The sequence below is a fragment of the Chlorocebus sabaeus genome, chromosome 5 (assembly GCF_047675955.1).
Source record: "Chlorocebus sabaeus isolate Y175 chromosome 5, mChlSab1.0.hap1, whole genome shotgun sequence".
Classification (NCBI taxonomy): Eukaryota; Metazoa; Chordata; class Mammalia; order Primates; family Cercopithecidae; genus Chlorocebus; species Chlorocebus sabaeus.
This window is the reverse complement of record NC_132908.1, coordinates 10877127-10892284: the sequence shown is the minus strand read 5'-3', so window position 1 is coordinate 10892284 and position 15158 is coordinate 10877127. Positions and strand designations below refer to the sequence as shown.

General features: G+C 48.1%; 1 pseudogene; it reads right to left on the bottom strand.

The window, feature by feature from the left end:
- Positions 1 to 4416: 4416 nt before the first annotated feature.
- Positions 4417 to 5601, bottom strand: LOC103228291 (heterogeneous nuclear ribonucleoproteins C1/C2-like; annotated as a pseudogene).
- Between the last annotated feature and the right edge of the window lie 9557 nt (positions 5602 to 15158).

The following is a 15158-nucleotide window of genomic DNA, read 5'->3' as shown; positions in this document are numbered from 1 at the left end:
CTGGTGGGGGGTGGGTTCTAACCCTCAGCAGCCTAATTTTATAGCCATGCCTTCATTTTCATCTCTAAGCTGAGGCTGTCACACCAGTCACTGGAGCTTCACTTGTATGTTTTTTGTTTGTTTGTTTGTTTTGTTTTTTCTTTTGCCAGATCTGTCCAAGTCCCTAGCTGTTCTGTTATTTAATTAATATTTTCTGCAAATTAAGTTACATGAGTTCCTTAAGTACATTTTATTTCAAGGGAAATGTTTTACTACATATATGAAAGGTAGAATCACCCGCAACAAAGAGGTAACCCTTAAGCAATGCAACAAAATCCAAACAATGTAAGTTCTAGTTAGATACTGCTGTGTTCTAGGTATTTGCTGTGTGCTGGGCAAAAGGTCTGCTCTATGTTTGGTTGAGAGACAGAAAAAGAAAGAAGGAGGCCAGGCACAGTGACTCACACCTGTAATCCCAGCGCTTTGGGAGGCCGAGGTGGGCAGATCACCTGAGCTCAGGAGTTTGAGACAAGCCTGACCAACATGGTGAAACCCCGTCTCTACTAAAAATACAAAAATTAGCTGGGCATGGTGGTGCACACCTGTAATCCCAGCTACCCGGGAGGCTGAGGCAGGAGAATCAGTTGAACCTTGGAGGCAGAGGTTTCAAGTGAGCCAAGATCACTGCCACCGCCATCCAGCATGGGTGACAGAGTGAGACTGTCTCAAAAAAAAAAAAAAAAAAAAAAAAGAAAAGAAAAAAAGAAGAAGAAGAAGGAGAGGCTGGGTGCAGTGGCTCACACCTATGATCCCAGCACTTTAGAAGGTTGAAGTGGGTGGATCACGTGAGGTCAGGAGTTCAAGACCAGCCTGGTCAACATGGTGAAACCCCATTTCTACAAAAATACAAAAATTAGCTGGGCATGATGGCAGGTACCTGTAACCCCCAGCTATTTGGGAGATTGAGGCGGGAGAATTGCTTGAACCCGGGAGGCGGAGGTTGCAGTGAGCCAAGATTGCACCATTGCACTCCAGCCTGGGTGACAGAGTGAGACTCTGTTTTAAAAAAAAAAAAAAAAAAAAGGGAGAAGGAGAAGGGGGAGTATTAGCAAGCATTAGAGAGGTGTTTATGACACAATAGCGCCAACATGAGACTTTCATTTTGACTTAAGCAGAAAGACTACAAGAGGATGAAAATATGAAATCATAGTTTCACAGAGGAGGAAGAGGCCTCAATGTTTTATAAAAATGTCCATGTTTCACCTGAAACTCCCACCCAGAGACCCTCCAGGGCACTCGTCCCATGCCTGGAGAAACACTGCCAGCTGTGTGTTATTGACAAGTAGCCCCTTCAGTGATGCTGAGCCCCAGTTTTCTCACCTGTGAAATGGCATAGGCAGCCAGAGCTCAGTGTGTGAAGGATTAAAAGAAAGTGGTAATAGGCCTGGCGAGGTGGCTTATGCCTGTAATCCCAGCACTTTGGGAGGCCAACGCAAAGGCAGGTGGACTGCTTGAACTCAGGAGTTTGAGGCCAGCTTGGGCAACATGGTTGAAAACCCATCTCTACCCAGAAAAAAAAAAAAAAAAAAAGCCAGGTGTGGTGGCATTCACCTGTAGTCCCAGCTGTTCCAGAGGCTGAGGCACGAGAATCGCTTGAACATGGAAGGTGGAGGTTGTGATGAGCCAAGGTCATGCCACTGCACTCTAGCCTGAGTGACAGAGTGAGACCCTGTCTCCAAAATAATAATAATAATAATAATAATAGTAATAATAAAAAAATATATAGTGATAATAAACTGTGCAGCCCAGCGTATGTGCTCAACTAAAGGGATGATATTCCCAGGTCAGGCTGGCTCCTAAGTCAGGGGACCCTGGCTCTGTCTCCAGCTTGTACTGTTGAAAATGAAACCCCCAGCTTGCCCAGCCCTGGGCATCTTTCTGCCATTTGTCTCACCTTTGCCGAGTCCTCTTATAGCCAGCCTGTTGACAGGAAAGGTCTCAGTTGCCAGAAGTTGGGTCAAAGTGAAACTGCCTCAGGTCCAGCCTGGGCAGGGATGTGGGGGCAGGGGAGGAAGGCACACTCAAGCCTTAAAGCAGGCCCCCCTTCACTGGATTCACAATGGGGAAACTGAGGACCAGAGATGTGGGCCCCAGCTCCCTTTGCAGGCATTAGGAGGGAATTGGGTATGATTACGCAAATTGCAAATTTGATCCTCTTTTAACCCCAGTTATACACTTAGCTCCCACTGCAAATAAAAATTACTGTCAGCTCACCCTTATCTAGCACATTCCAGTTAGGTATTATTATTGTCTAATTTTACAGATGGGGAAACTGAGGCCAGGACAGGTTATATTTCTTGTCCATGATTTCACAGGTAGTCGAAGTAAAAGAAGCAGTATTTGAACCAAGCAAGGTGACTCCACAGTGTTCCAGCAGCTCTCAACTGCTAGATATTCAAATATGACCCCTTTTCCATTAAACTTGAGGCCCCCCCACCATCTGGCCTCAATGTACATTTCCAACCACATCTCGTTCCTGTCACACTCCTCATCTGCTCCCGTTTACCCCAATTTCTCATGGTTCCCTAGGCTTTCCTAGCTCCCCAGGGAAAGCCTTTGCTGTTTTGCTTGCTTTCTTTTCACTTGGCAAACTCCTACTCAACCTTCAAAACCCAGCTCAGCAAATACCTCCCCTAGGAGGCTCTCCTTGACTTTTTCCACTGGGTCCCACTGCCTCTGTTAAAGTCCACGTGAGGGACTGCCAAGAGGTTTGCTCTGTCTTACAGATTGAGTGCCAAGAAGGCAGGGACCTCTCTGAGAGAGTTTAACCTCTGTAACATAAGCAAGTTTACCTAATCACTGATTAAACCACTTTGTGCCTCAGTTTCCCCATTTGTTGATCATGAATTATCATTATCACTCTCTCCCAGGACTGTTAAGGGGATGTAAATGCATGAATATTGTAAAGTGCTTAGAAGCATGCCTGGTACAAAGAAAGTTCTCTAGAAAAAAAAAAAAATTTCTCTAGAGATGAGATACCAGTCCCACATCAAGTGTAGATAATGGGCTAAGTAACCAAGGAGCAATGGAGACAAGGATGCGAATGGGGTGGGGCGGGATGGCTCACACCTGTAATCCCAGCACTTGGGGAGGCTGAGGCGGGCAGATCACTTTAGGTCTGGAGTTTGAGACCAGCCTGGGCAACATGGCGAAACCCCGTCTCTACTAAAAATACAAAAATTAGCTGAGTGTGGTGGTGTGTGCCAGTAATCCCAGCTACTCAGGAGGCTGAGGCAGGAGAATCACTTGAACTCAGGAGGTGGAGGTTACAGTGAGTTGAGATTGCACCACTGTTCTCCAGCCTGGGTGTCAGAGTAAGACTCCAACTCAAAAAAAAAAAAAAAAAAAGGATGCAACGGAGGGAAGGAGGAACCAGGGCACAGGGGTGAAGGAGACACTAACTCAGCCCCTCCCCAGGTGCGGATATGGTGTCCCGCCCCATCATGTGTCAGGCATAAAACTAGTGAATATTTTCTTTCTTTTTTCTTTTCTCCAAATTCCTGGTTTAATAAAGACTTGTTTGTTTTGAGGAAAAAAGGTCCCAAACATCAGGCTGTTCACAAAAATAACCCACAGTATCAACGTTAGAAAGCAAATCTTCTTTTTTTTTTTTTTTTTTTTTTTTTTTTTTTTTAAGACAGTGTCTCGCTCTGTCGTCCAGGCTGGAGTGCAGTGACGTGATCTCGGCTCACTGCAAGCTCCGCCTCCTGGGTTCACGCCATTCTACTGCCTCAACCTCCCAAGTAGCTGGGACTACAGGCGCCCACCACCACGCCCGGCTAATTTTTTTTTTTTTTTTTTTTTTGTATTTTTTAGTAGAGACAGGGTTTCACCGTGTTAGCAAGGATGGTCTCAATCTCCTGACCTCGTGATCCGCCCGCCTTGGCCTCCCAAGTGCTGGGTTTACAGATGTGAGCCACCGCGCCTGGCCTAGAAAACAAATCTTAAGACTATAACACTAATTATTTTTCTAGAGGCTGCATTTGAGGTGCCAACTCTCATTCACAAAAATATATTGTTACATTTGTACATTTGTTACATTGTACATTGTTACACATGCCAACTCATTCACAAAAATACATTGTTACATTTGTACATTTGTTACATCCTACATTGTTACACAGCACACTGATGTAGGAGTGTAACACACATACTTCTAACTCAAAGCTGCTTTTAGGAGCTCATCAACTCAATTAGATTGCCTTTGCAGTTAGGGAAGCAACTACTGAACTTATGTATGAATGAAAAGAACTGCACTCCCTGCATGACAAGAGATTATTTTGGAGACAGTTGATAAAACCATACATCCTTTTTATTGTTAAACCATAAAGAGGTGTCAAAATTAAAAGCAAAAATTACAGGGTAAGACTTAAAACTACGAGGAGTGTCAAAGGAAGTGAAAATGGGACTAGGCTCAGGGCAATATGAATTAATGAACATGGGAAGGACAAGGATGAGGAGGACGGTGAGCACATGCTGAAGATACTAGAGGAGAGGATCTGGTGAAACATTTGACCTTAGACAAGCACCTAGGCAAAGAAATAATGGGCTAAGATTTCTAAGCCCCACTATGTGCTTACAAGTCATCTTCACCATTGGCACTGTCTGTCATCCTCTCCTTCCTCAGCCTCTTTTTCATCATCCTTGATCAACTCCAGCTGGTCATCCTCCCATCTTCATTATCCTCATCATCCACGAGGTCCCTCTCCTCAGCAGAGTCATCTGCACCCCCCTCAGACTCTATCTTCACATGAGTCTCATGCGAGCTGCTGCTCTGCTCCTCTTCTGACTTATCATTCTTCATCTCTACTCCTTGTTTGCTCTGTTTCTTTTCCATTTTTTCCAGGTTTTCCAGGAGAGAATCCACTTTTCATTTTATCTGGGTCAACTCCTTCTTAATGTCCTGAAGGTCATCTCCTTTCAACTTTCCGGACTTGGAAGATCCCTGCTGTCCACTCTTACAAATGAAGCCACTTTTGCCCTTTCGTGAGGTGTTTCCTGATACACCCTGACATTTCAAGGGCACTACAGCCCCAGCAATAGAAGGAGGAGGAGGTACACGTGCTGGGTAACTGCACATCCTATCATAATAGTCCCACTGAAAGTCATAGTCTAAGTCAAAAGAGGAGCTGAGTAGAGGGATGGAGAAGGGTGTTCTGTTTCTGACCCGTACATCTCCACTGCTGATCATTTCACACCTGCTTTTCCTCGGTTCACTTTTGGCTCTGTAGCCAGGTTAATATCTAAAACCTGACCAGCGATTATTCTGCCATCCGCTCCTGCTACAGCAGCCCGGGCATTTCTCTCATTAACATATTGAACGAAAGCAAAGCCCGTATGAACAGCGCAGCCCACACTTTTGCCATACTTCGAAAAGATCGCCTCCACACCAGACTTCTTTACCACAAGAGTGTTGAGATTCCCAATGAACACACATTCATGGGGCGAGGATCTGTCTTGTTGGTAACATTGCTGGCCATTGTGTTTGATGATAAGGTTTCTCACAAAGCCGAAAACGTAGCTGAAGATCAAAACAATCTCACAGGAGCAGGGAGGGAGAAGAGATTCAATTCTGAGTCTCCTACTCCTGGGTTCTACGTGGCGAAGCCAACTGCTGCTCAAGGTCGGCAACAGGGCCACAACCGCTCAGTCTTCATCTCTTCACCCCCACCCCCTTTCTTTAAAAAAAAAAAAAAGAGGCTGGGCTCAGTGGCTCACGCCTGTAATCCCAGCACTTTGGGAGGCCGAGACGGGCGGATCACGAGGTCAGGAGATTGAGACCATCCTGGCTAACATGGTGAAAACCCGTCTCTACTAAAAATACAAAAAGAATTAGCCGGGAGTGGTGGCGGGCGCCTGTAGTCCCAGCTACTCGGGGGACTGAGGCAGGAGAATGGCCTGAATGCAGGAGGCAGAGTTTGCAGTGAGCCGAAATTGTGCCACCGCACTCCAGCCTGGGCAACTGAGCGAGACTCCATCTCAAAAAAAAAAAAAAAAAAAAGAATCTTCCTATGCTGCCCAGTCTGGTCTCGAACTCCTGGGCTTAAGCAATCTACCTGCCTCAGCCTTCCAAAGTGCCAGGATTACAGGGGTGAGCCACCACACCTGGCTGCAAACATTCTCTTAATGGTTGTATTTATTTCAGTGTGTATTAGGGGAATATGTATCTCATAAAACCTTAGATGTTATGGTTATTATTCCCCGAGACAACACTAAAGTAGACATTTAGATTTCTTTAATGTTCAGGGGAACATTTGTTTAGAACAATATGATGAAAAATTGTTTTTGGGCGTGGTGGCTGACACCTGTAATCCCAGCACTTTTGGAGGCCAAGACAGGTGGATTGCTTGAGCCCAGAAGCTCAAGACCAGCCTGGGCAATATGGTGAAACCCCCTCTCTACAAAAAATACAAAAATTAGCTGGGCCTGGCAGTGCACATCTATAGTCCCAACAAGCAGGAGGCTGAGGTGGGAGGATCACTGAAGCCTGGGAGGTCAAGGCTACAGCAAGCTGTGATTACACCACTGCACTCCAGCCTGGGGTGACAGAGCGAGACAACAATAACAAAATAACAGATAACACACATACAATAATAACAAAAACATTGTCTTCAGTGAATGAGGCAGTTTGAGGAATGCTGAATAAAGAAAAGTGAGAGAGGCATATTGGGGGAAAAGAGACAGAGAGACAGACAGAAGGGGAGAGAAACAAAGAGAGAGTTGGGGAGATAAGGGAGAAAGGGATGGAGCCACCCAGAGAGGATGGAGAGAGAAGGAGCAACACATACAGATAGACGGACAGAGAGGGAGAGGAGAGAAGCGGGGGCAAGGGGAAAATGAGAAGGAAAAGAAGGAAGAAAAGAGAAAACAGGGAGAGAACCTAAGGACAACAGAAAGGAGACATGGATGAACGAATGAGTGAGTGAAGGAATGAATAATCTAAGGCATGTATAAAATAAACGGCAAGGCCGGTTGCAGTGGCTCACACCTGTCATCCCAGCACTTTGGGAGGCCAAGGCAGGAGGATGGTTGGAGCCCAGGAGTTTGAGACCAGCCTGAGCAACATAGCGAGTCCCCTGTTTCTACAAAAAATACAAAAATTAACCAGGTGTGGTAGTGCATGTCTGTGGTCCCAGCTACTTGGGAGGCTGAAGCGGGAGAATTGATTGACCTGGGAAGTCGAGGCTGCAGTGAGCTGACTGTGCCACTGCACTCCAGCCTGGGCGACAGAGCAAGATCATGTCTCAGTAAATAAGCAAATAAGTAAAGAAAGGATAAATGGACGAGCCAGGGGCCAGGAGCCAGGACGCAGACTTTCAGATGCTGTGTCCTGCCTGGGAGCCCCCAGTGACGGCTGCCCACTGCACCCACTCTCATGCCTGTGTCGCTGGGGCCAAGCAGAGCCACTCTGGGCTCCAGGCCTGGTCTACGTCCCGAAGTGGTGGCTATTACTTGACTCTAAGAGGCTGTGACTGCACCACCGTCCCCTCCCCACCGAGAACCCTGGGCACCTGCTTTGCTCCAGCCCCAGAAAACTGAAAGTAAAAGCCGTCCTGATCACCCTTTGCCCCAGCCTTCCTGTCCCTCAACTGGTTTCTTAGAAATCAGCCGCCTGGGCTTCCAGGTGCAGCCTGGACTTCCTCTCCTGCCTAAAGGCCCCCTCCTCCAGGAAGGTGTCATGCTGCCAGCAAAGCCGCAGTAGGAGACCTGTGCTGGAGTCGGGTGACCCCGAGAAAGCTTGGAAGGCATCTACCGATCCTGCAAACGTTGATTCAGTGCCTTTGCATGCCAGGCACAGAGCAGTCAGAGGAATCTGAGCTGTTCATAGTTAGGATAAAAAGGATATAGGTGCTGGCTCACACCCGTAATCCCAGCACTTTGGGAGGCTGAGGTGGGCAGATCACTTGAGGTCAGGAGTTCGAGACCGGACTGGCCAACATAGTGAAACCCCCATCTCTACTAAAAATACAAAAATTAGGCAGGTGTGGTGGTGAGAGCCTGTAATCCTATCTACTCGGGAGGCTGAGGCAGGGGAATCACTTGAACCCAGGAGGCAGAGGTTGCAGTGAGCCAAGATTCCGCCACTGCACTCCAGCCTGGGTGACAGAGCAAGACACTGTCTCAAAACAAACAAACAGACAAACAAAAAACCAACCAACCAACCAACCAACCAAACAAACAAACAAACAAAAAACAGACTTAGACATGGCTTGAATACTACCCGATCCAGGCCTCAGCAGGAGCATGGCTAATCAGGCCTAGGAACTGTGGGGAGGATGATAGGAGATGTGAAGTCAGGGAAGGCTCCCTGGAGGAGTTGCTGTCTGAGTCTTCAAACATGGGTGGGAAGGAGTTTACCCCAGAAGCTTCAGTGGGAAAGGCATCTCAGGCTGAGGGGACAGCATCAGCAAAGGCCTGGAGGTGTGATCTCTAGCAATGGGCCTGTGTTATCTACCATCATTGGAATAACTGGCCCTGTAGTAGCCATGTGCTATGGTTTGAATGTTTGTCACCTCCAAACCTCATGTTGAAACTGAATCCCCAGTGTGGCAGTATTGAGAGATGGGGCCTTTAAGAGGTGACTGGATCAGGAGAGACCCATGGCTTAGTGGATGAATGAGTAATAGATGAACGGGTTATCATCGGTGTGGCCCTGGTGGCTTTGTGAGAAGAGGGAGAGAGATGTGAACAAACACACTCAGCCCCCTCACCATGGGATGCCCTGTGCTGCCTCGGGACTCTGCACTGAGTCCCCACCAGCAAGAAGGCCCTCACCAAATGCAGTCCTTGATGTTGGACTTCTCAGCCTCCAGAAGCTTTCTTTATAAATTACCCAGTTTCAGGTGTTCTGTGATAAGCAACAGAAAATGAACTAAGGGCCAGGCACAGTGGCTCATGCCTGTAATCCCAGCACTTTGGGAGGCTGAGGCAGGCAGACCACCTGAGGTCAGGAGTTCGAGACCAATGTGGCCAACATGGTGAAACCCCGTCTCTACAAAAATACAAAAATTAGCAGGGCATGGTGGCAGGCACCTGTAATCCCAGCTACTCAGGAGGCTGAGGTGAGAAAGTCGCTTGAGCCCTGGAGGCAGAGGTTGCTGTGAGCCAAGATTGTGCCACTGCACTCCATCCTGGGTGACAGAGCAAGACTCCGTCTCAAAAACAAAAAAAAAGAAAATGGACTACGACAGCATGTTTCTCTATTTTTTTCAAGGGAAGAAACTGAGGTTTAGAGAAGTGTTATCTGCCCAAGCCTGCACAGCCTGAGTGGAAATCCAAACTTTTCTCACATGAGATACAGGCAGTGCCCCGATCCCCATCATGGCTGTCACATCCGGACCAGGGCCCAGGTTCCCACTCTACCCTTAGGGACTAACTTAAATCCTTGGCACCATCCCATGTTTGGGAGTGGAAATAAGGCTTAGAGAGTTAAGTGACTTACAGAGCTTGGATTCACACTCAGGTCTGTTGGAGCCCAAAGTCCCTCCTCCTTCTGCTATATGAGGAGTCCCAGCCCTAAGAACACAGACCTGAGCTGATGGTCTCTGTCCCACATTCTAAGGAGCTGGAGGGCTGGAAAGCAGAAACCATGTGTGGAGTACTGTGAGCCAGAGTTTTGCTCTCAGGGAACTGTCTGGCCCCCATGCTGTATGGTCCTGAAGGAGCTGTCAATCACAGCGCCCTGGCCAGAGATGGGTGTGGACCAGATTGGCCAATCAGAGTTCCCCATGCCCCTGTTCAGGGTAGGGACATGAACTAAGCTGGACCAATCAGACACCTCCCTTTTCAGTTGAAACTAACAGAAAGTCTTCTAAATTAGGGCCCAGTTTAGCCAATGTGCCCAATGTATCAAGAGAGTTGATGAGAAAGACACGAGACAGAGCCCTGGTGCATGTGTGAGTGCCTCATCCAGCCATGCCTGAAGTCCACCTTGATGTCCTTGTTCCATGCACCACATTTCCTTTTTCACTTATGCTGCCTGAGTCATGTTTCTGTCACCTACAACCCAGAGTCCTGGGTAATTGGAGTCTGGTGAAAAGCAGGGGTCAGAGGTCAGGTTTGGCTGGAATGAAGTGAAATGGAGCCATGTTTCATAAGAAGAGATACAATGATCTTCCAGTGTGAAAGAGCCAAGACCAGTTTTGCCAGGAGCTGGGGCCAACAGTGGCCCCCGTCACTTGCTGATGTCTGTGGTCAAGGAAAGCTTGAGGGAGAGCAAGTGGAACGCAGGGCTTCTACGTTTTCATACCCCTTGATTAATGGTTGCTTTATTTATTTAGTTAGTTAGTTTTGGGTTGCAGTCTTGCTGTCGCCCAGGCTGGGGTGCTGTGGCGCGATCTTGGCTCACTGCAACCTGCGCCTCCCGGATTCAAGTGATTCTCCTGCCTCAGCCTCCCAAGGAATTGGGATTACAGGCATGTACCACCACATCCAGCTAATTTTTGTATTTTTTGTAGAGACAGGGTTTCACCATATTGGCCAGGCTGGTCTCAAACTCCTGATCTCAAGTGATGCGCCTGCCTTGGCCTCCCAAAGTGCTGGGATTATAGGCATCAGCCACTGCACCTGGCCTCATGGTTGCTTTTAATAACTCAGTATTTATTACAGCAGTTTTAGGTTTACATCAAAATGGAATGGAAAGTACATAGTGTTCCCATGTTCTCCCTGCCCCCACGTGCACAGCCTCCCCCTCATTAACATTCCCCACCAGCCCACATTATTTTTTTAATTTCCACATTTGTTTCAAAAAATGTTTAAAGAACCTACCAATAACATATTAAATTATATACACAAACACACACACACATATGTGTGTGTATGTATAATGTGGGTATTTCTAACCTGATTTCTGCAGATACACACAAATATATAGTTTTTTCTTTCTCTTTTTTTGAGACGGGGTCTTGCTCTGTCACCCAGGTTGAAGTGCAGTGGTGTGATCACGGTTCACTGCAGCCTCAAATCCCTTGGGTTCAAGTGATCTTCACACCTCAGTCTCAGAGCAGCTGTGACTACAGGCACGTGCCACCACATCTGGCTAATTTTTAAAATTTTTTTTATGGATACAGAGGGCTCACTACGTTGCCCAAGTTGGTCTCGAACTCCTGGCCTCAAGTGATCTTCCTGCTTTCGTCCCCCAAATTGTAGGGATTATAGGAGTGAGCCACTGCACCCAGCCTATTCTCTCTTTAGAAAAGAAAAGACACTGTTCCTTATGACCCATATTGAAACACACCTTTTTTCCACTTAGCATTTCATGAGCATCCGTCTAGGTCATTGGCTGGCTAGGGAGGAAATGTCATCCCCATCTGGGCAGTAAGGAAGCCCAGGCCCAGCTAGAATGGGGAAGGGACCCAGTGTTGACCTCAGGATGTGCTTTACTTCACCAAGCGCTCCTAACTGTCCACTGCAGTTTTGTTCCCTTTTCATGGATGGGAAAACTGAGGCTTAGACTAGGGAAGTCACTCTGGCTGGGAGCCCCAAAGCCCTGGGCCAAGTGGGATGGGGCTGCTGGTCAGTCCCTATGAAACTAGACACAACAAAGGCTTTGAGGCTGTGTTGTGACAGGAGGGAGACTGGCCTCCTAGGGAACCTGCATGGAGGCATGGCACTCCAGTCCCTGAGGGACAGCCTTGTCTCCCTCCTGCCTCTGCCAAATTGCTGGCCCTGGGAACATGCTGCTGTTCAACTTTTCAGGATCCATCTGGTGCAGAGATACTCCATGGCTCTGGCTCAAACAGCGATGGCATGCCAGACACTGCTAGGAGCGCCACATACACCGTCTCAGTCATTCTTTCTACCACCCCATAGGGGTAAAACTGTTACAATCTCCATTTCTCAGATGAGAAAACTGAGGCCCGGAGAGGTGAAACAACTTGCTCAAGGCCACATAGCTAACATGTGGCAAGGCCAAAATTATCCTTCAGTGAGGTTTTTTTTTTTTTTTTTTTTTTGAGATGGAGTTTCACTCTTGTCCCCAAGCTAGAGTGCAGTGGCATGATCTCAGCTCACTGCTGCAATCTCCACCTCCTGGGTTCAAGTGATTCTCCTGCCTCAGATTCCTGAGTAGCTGGGATTACAGGCGCATGCCACCATGCCAAGCTAATTTTTGTATTTTTAGTAGAGAAGAGTTTTCACCATGTTGGTCAGGCTGGTCTCGAACTCCTGACCTCGTGATCCACCTGCCTCGGCCTCCCAAAGTCCTGGGCTTACAGGTGTGAGCCACTGTGCCTGGCCCTTCAGTGATGTTTGAAGCCAGACAGAAGCATTAATATCCAGGTTGAAAACTTTATAAATGAGTTTTACTTTTTTTTAAGCCAGGGTCTTGCTCTGTTGCCCAGACTGTAGTGCAGTGGCATGATCCTAGCTCACTGCAGCCTTGAACTCCTGGACTCAAGCAATCCTCCAGCCTCAGCCTCCCAAGTAGCTGGGATTATATGACTGCTACCACACCTGGCTAATTTTGTTTTGTTTTGTTTTTGTAGAGACAGAGTCTATGTTGCCTAGGCTGGTCTCGAACTCCTGGCCTCAAGTGATCCTGCATCAGCCTCCCAAAGTGTTGGGATTATAGGCATGAGCCACTGCCCCTGGCGGCCAACTCTGTAAATTATTAACTACACACACACACACACACCCCTCATGCTTGCACACACGTGACAGCTGGCTGAGTTGTCTTATGTGGTATGCCGCAGGGCTCTGGCCTCAGCCAATGCTCTTCCTTCCTTCTTCCTGGATTCCTTCATCAGAAGCCAGACAACCTACTTACTGCAAGGACACTGAACTCACTGGGCAACAGTGCCAGAATCCCAAAGAAACCCTGGACTGGGACACTGAGCGGGTACAAAGATTTGAAGACATAAATGTCCTACATTTGGCTTTAAAAAATCAATTGCTCCAATAGAGGGTGACTTCTCTTTTTTTTTTTTTTGAGACAGAGTCTCGCTGTGTTGCCCAGGCTGGAGTGCAGTGGTGCCATCTCAGCTCACTGCAACCTCTGCCTCCCAGGTTCAAGTGATTCTCGTGCCTCAACCTGTAGCTGGGATTACACCATGCCCAGTGAATTTTTTGTGTTTTTAGTAGAGATAGGGTTTCACCATGTTGGTCAGGCTGGTCTCGAACTCCCGACCACAAGTGGCCTGCCCACCTTGGCCTCCCAAAGTGCTGGGATTACAGGCTTGAGCCACCATACCTGGCCTAGGGTAACTTCTGATCTTAACACTACAGTGGGATATAAACTCAAGATTAACCATGAGCACGGTGTGGCTTGCACAAGTTAATGTAGCAATAGGGCCATCCCCAGCAAGCATGCGCCAAATGAGGAGAGACTGGGTCTCACTCTGGAGTGAGACAGCCAGAATGAGAAGGGACATAGAACGAGACCGTGCTGGCTTATGTGCTGTATACACATGAATCCTGAGCTCTGACACCATGCCTGCACAGGCTCACGCTTGTGGGTGACAGTAAGTGGTGAAAACTGAATGGAGAACGTTTATATCTGTCCTGGGTGCACAGTGTGCTCAGTAAGTGGAAGCGTCTGTGGGTTTGACAAGGAGAGGATGGGTGAAAGAATTAGGAGCGCTGTCATTATTATTATTGGCGACATATCATTAGATAGGAGATATAAGAGATATAAGATATATATTATGGCCTGTACAGTGGCTCACACCTGTAATCCCAGCACTTTGGGAGGCCAAGGCAGGAAGATCGCTTGAGCCTGGGAGTTCAAGACCAGCCTAGGCAACCTAGTGAGACCCCCGTCTCTACAAAAAAATAATATTTTTATTTGAAAAAGTATTATAATATAAGGCCGATTGTTTATTGAGCACCTATGATATGCAAGCACTCTGCTAAGCACTTTGCAGGATCTCATTTCAGTCTTCAGTTTTCCAGATAGGTCACGTTAAAGCAGCATATAAAACTGCTGGTTTCGGAGGTCAAGACCACGAGAGTGTTGGCAATTTCATATGGCTCAAGCTAATATCATTTTCATTTTATAGAGGAGGAAACTGAGGCCCAGAGGGACCACAAGCCTGACAGTCTTTCCTTCCCAAAAAGCAGGTTAAGAAAACCCCGCTGGCCTGGAGGCTTCTGCCTTTTCAGGGGAATCAGATTTTGTCCTTGGTTCTTCCTCCTCACTCCCCATCTCACTCTGCCCCCGCGCCCACCACCCCGCCCCATTGTGGCCAGGTCTATATTTACAACTGGGGTTTCTGTGAACTGGGGAACTGAGGAAGTGACTTATCCCAAAGTCATCACCGAGATGGTGGTACTCTAGAATCTGAGTTCTGAGCCACCCCACCTCCACTAAAGTGAGGTTTTAGCCCCTTCTCTGGATTTCTAGGGCCCAGCCAGCCAGAAACTATCTGCCTGCCTCTGGCGGGGCCCCTGTCTGGTGGGCAGGATGAATGGGGTGGGAGATTTATCTCCATTTCTTTTCTTTTCTTTCTTTCTTTCTTTTTTTTTTTTTTTTTTTTTTTTGAGATGGAGTCTCGCTCTGTTGCCCGGGCTGGAGTGCAGTGGTGCGATCTTAGCTCACTGCAACCTCTGCCTCTCGGGGTTCGGTTCAAGTGATTCTTGTGCCTCAACCTCCTGAGTAGCTGGGATTACAGGCGCCCACCACCATGCCTGGCTAATTTTTGTATTTTTACTAGAGACAGGGTTATACCACGTTGACCAGGCTGGTCTCGAACTCCTGACCTCAAGTGATCTGCCCACCTCGGCCTCCCAAAGTGCTAGGATTACAGGCGTGAGCTACCACACCCAGCCTTGTGTCCATGTCTCTGACAGCAACATTGAGGCACATCTGTGCTAAGTCTGATTGTCAGCTGCCCTGAGAAGCTTGTTCAGGGGCAGAAAGAAGAGGAAGTGGGTTTCTGGGCACACAGGGGTCCCGGGCTGGTCCAGCCTGGCCTGAACATCACAGGGGCTGGCGGAGCAGCCCCTGCCCCTCTGCTCCCGGGGATGCCGGTGACCTGGCAGCCAAGCTGAGGGCCGCTGGGCTGCAGGGTGGAGCGCCGCTTCCAGGTAGTCAGACTGAGATAGACGCGGCCGCGGAGGCAGCGGAGGAGGAAGGGGGCAGCCTTGTCCCCGCTGTGCGCAGCCCGCCCGCCAGGCACAGC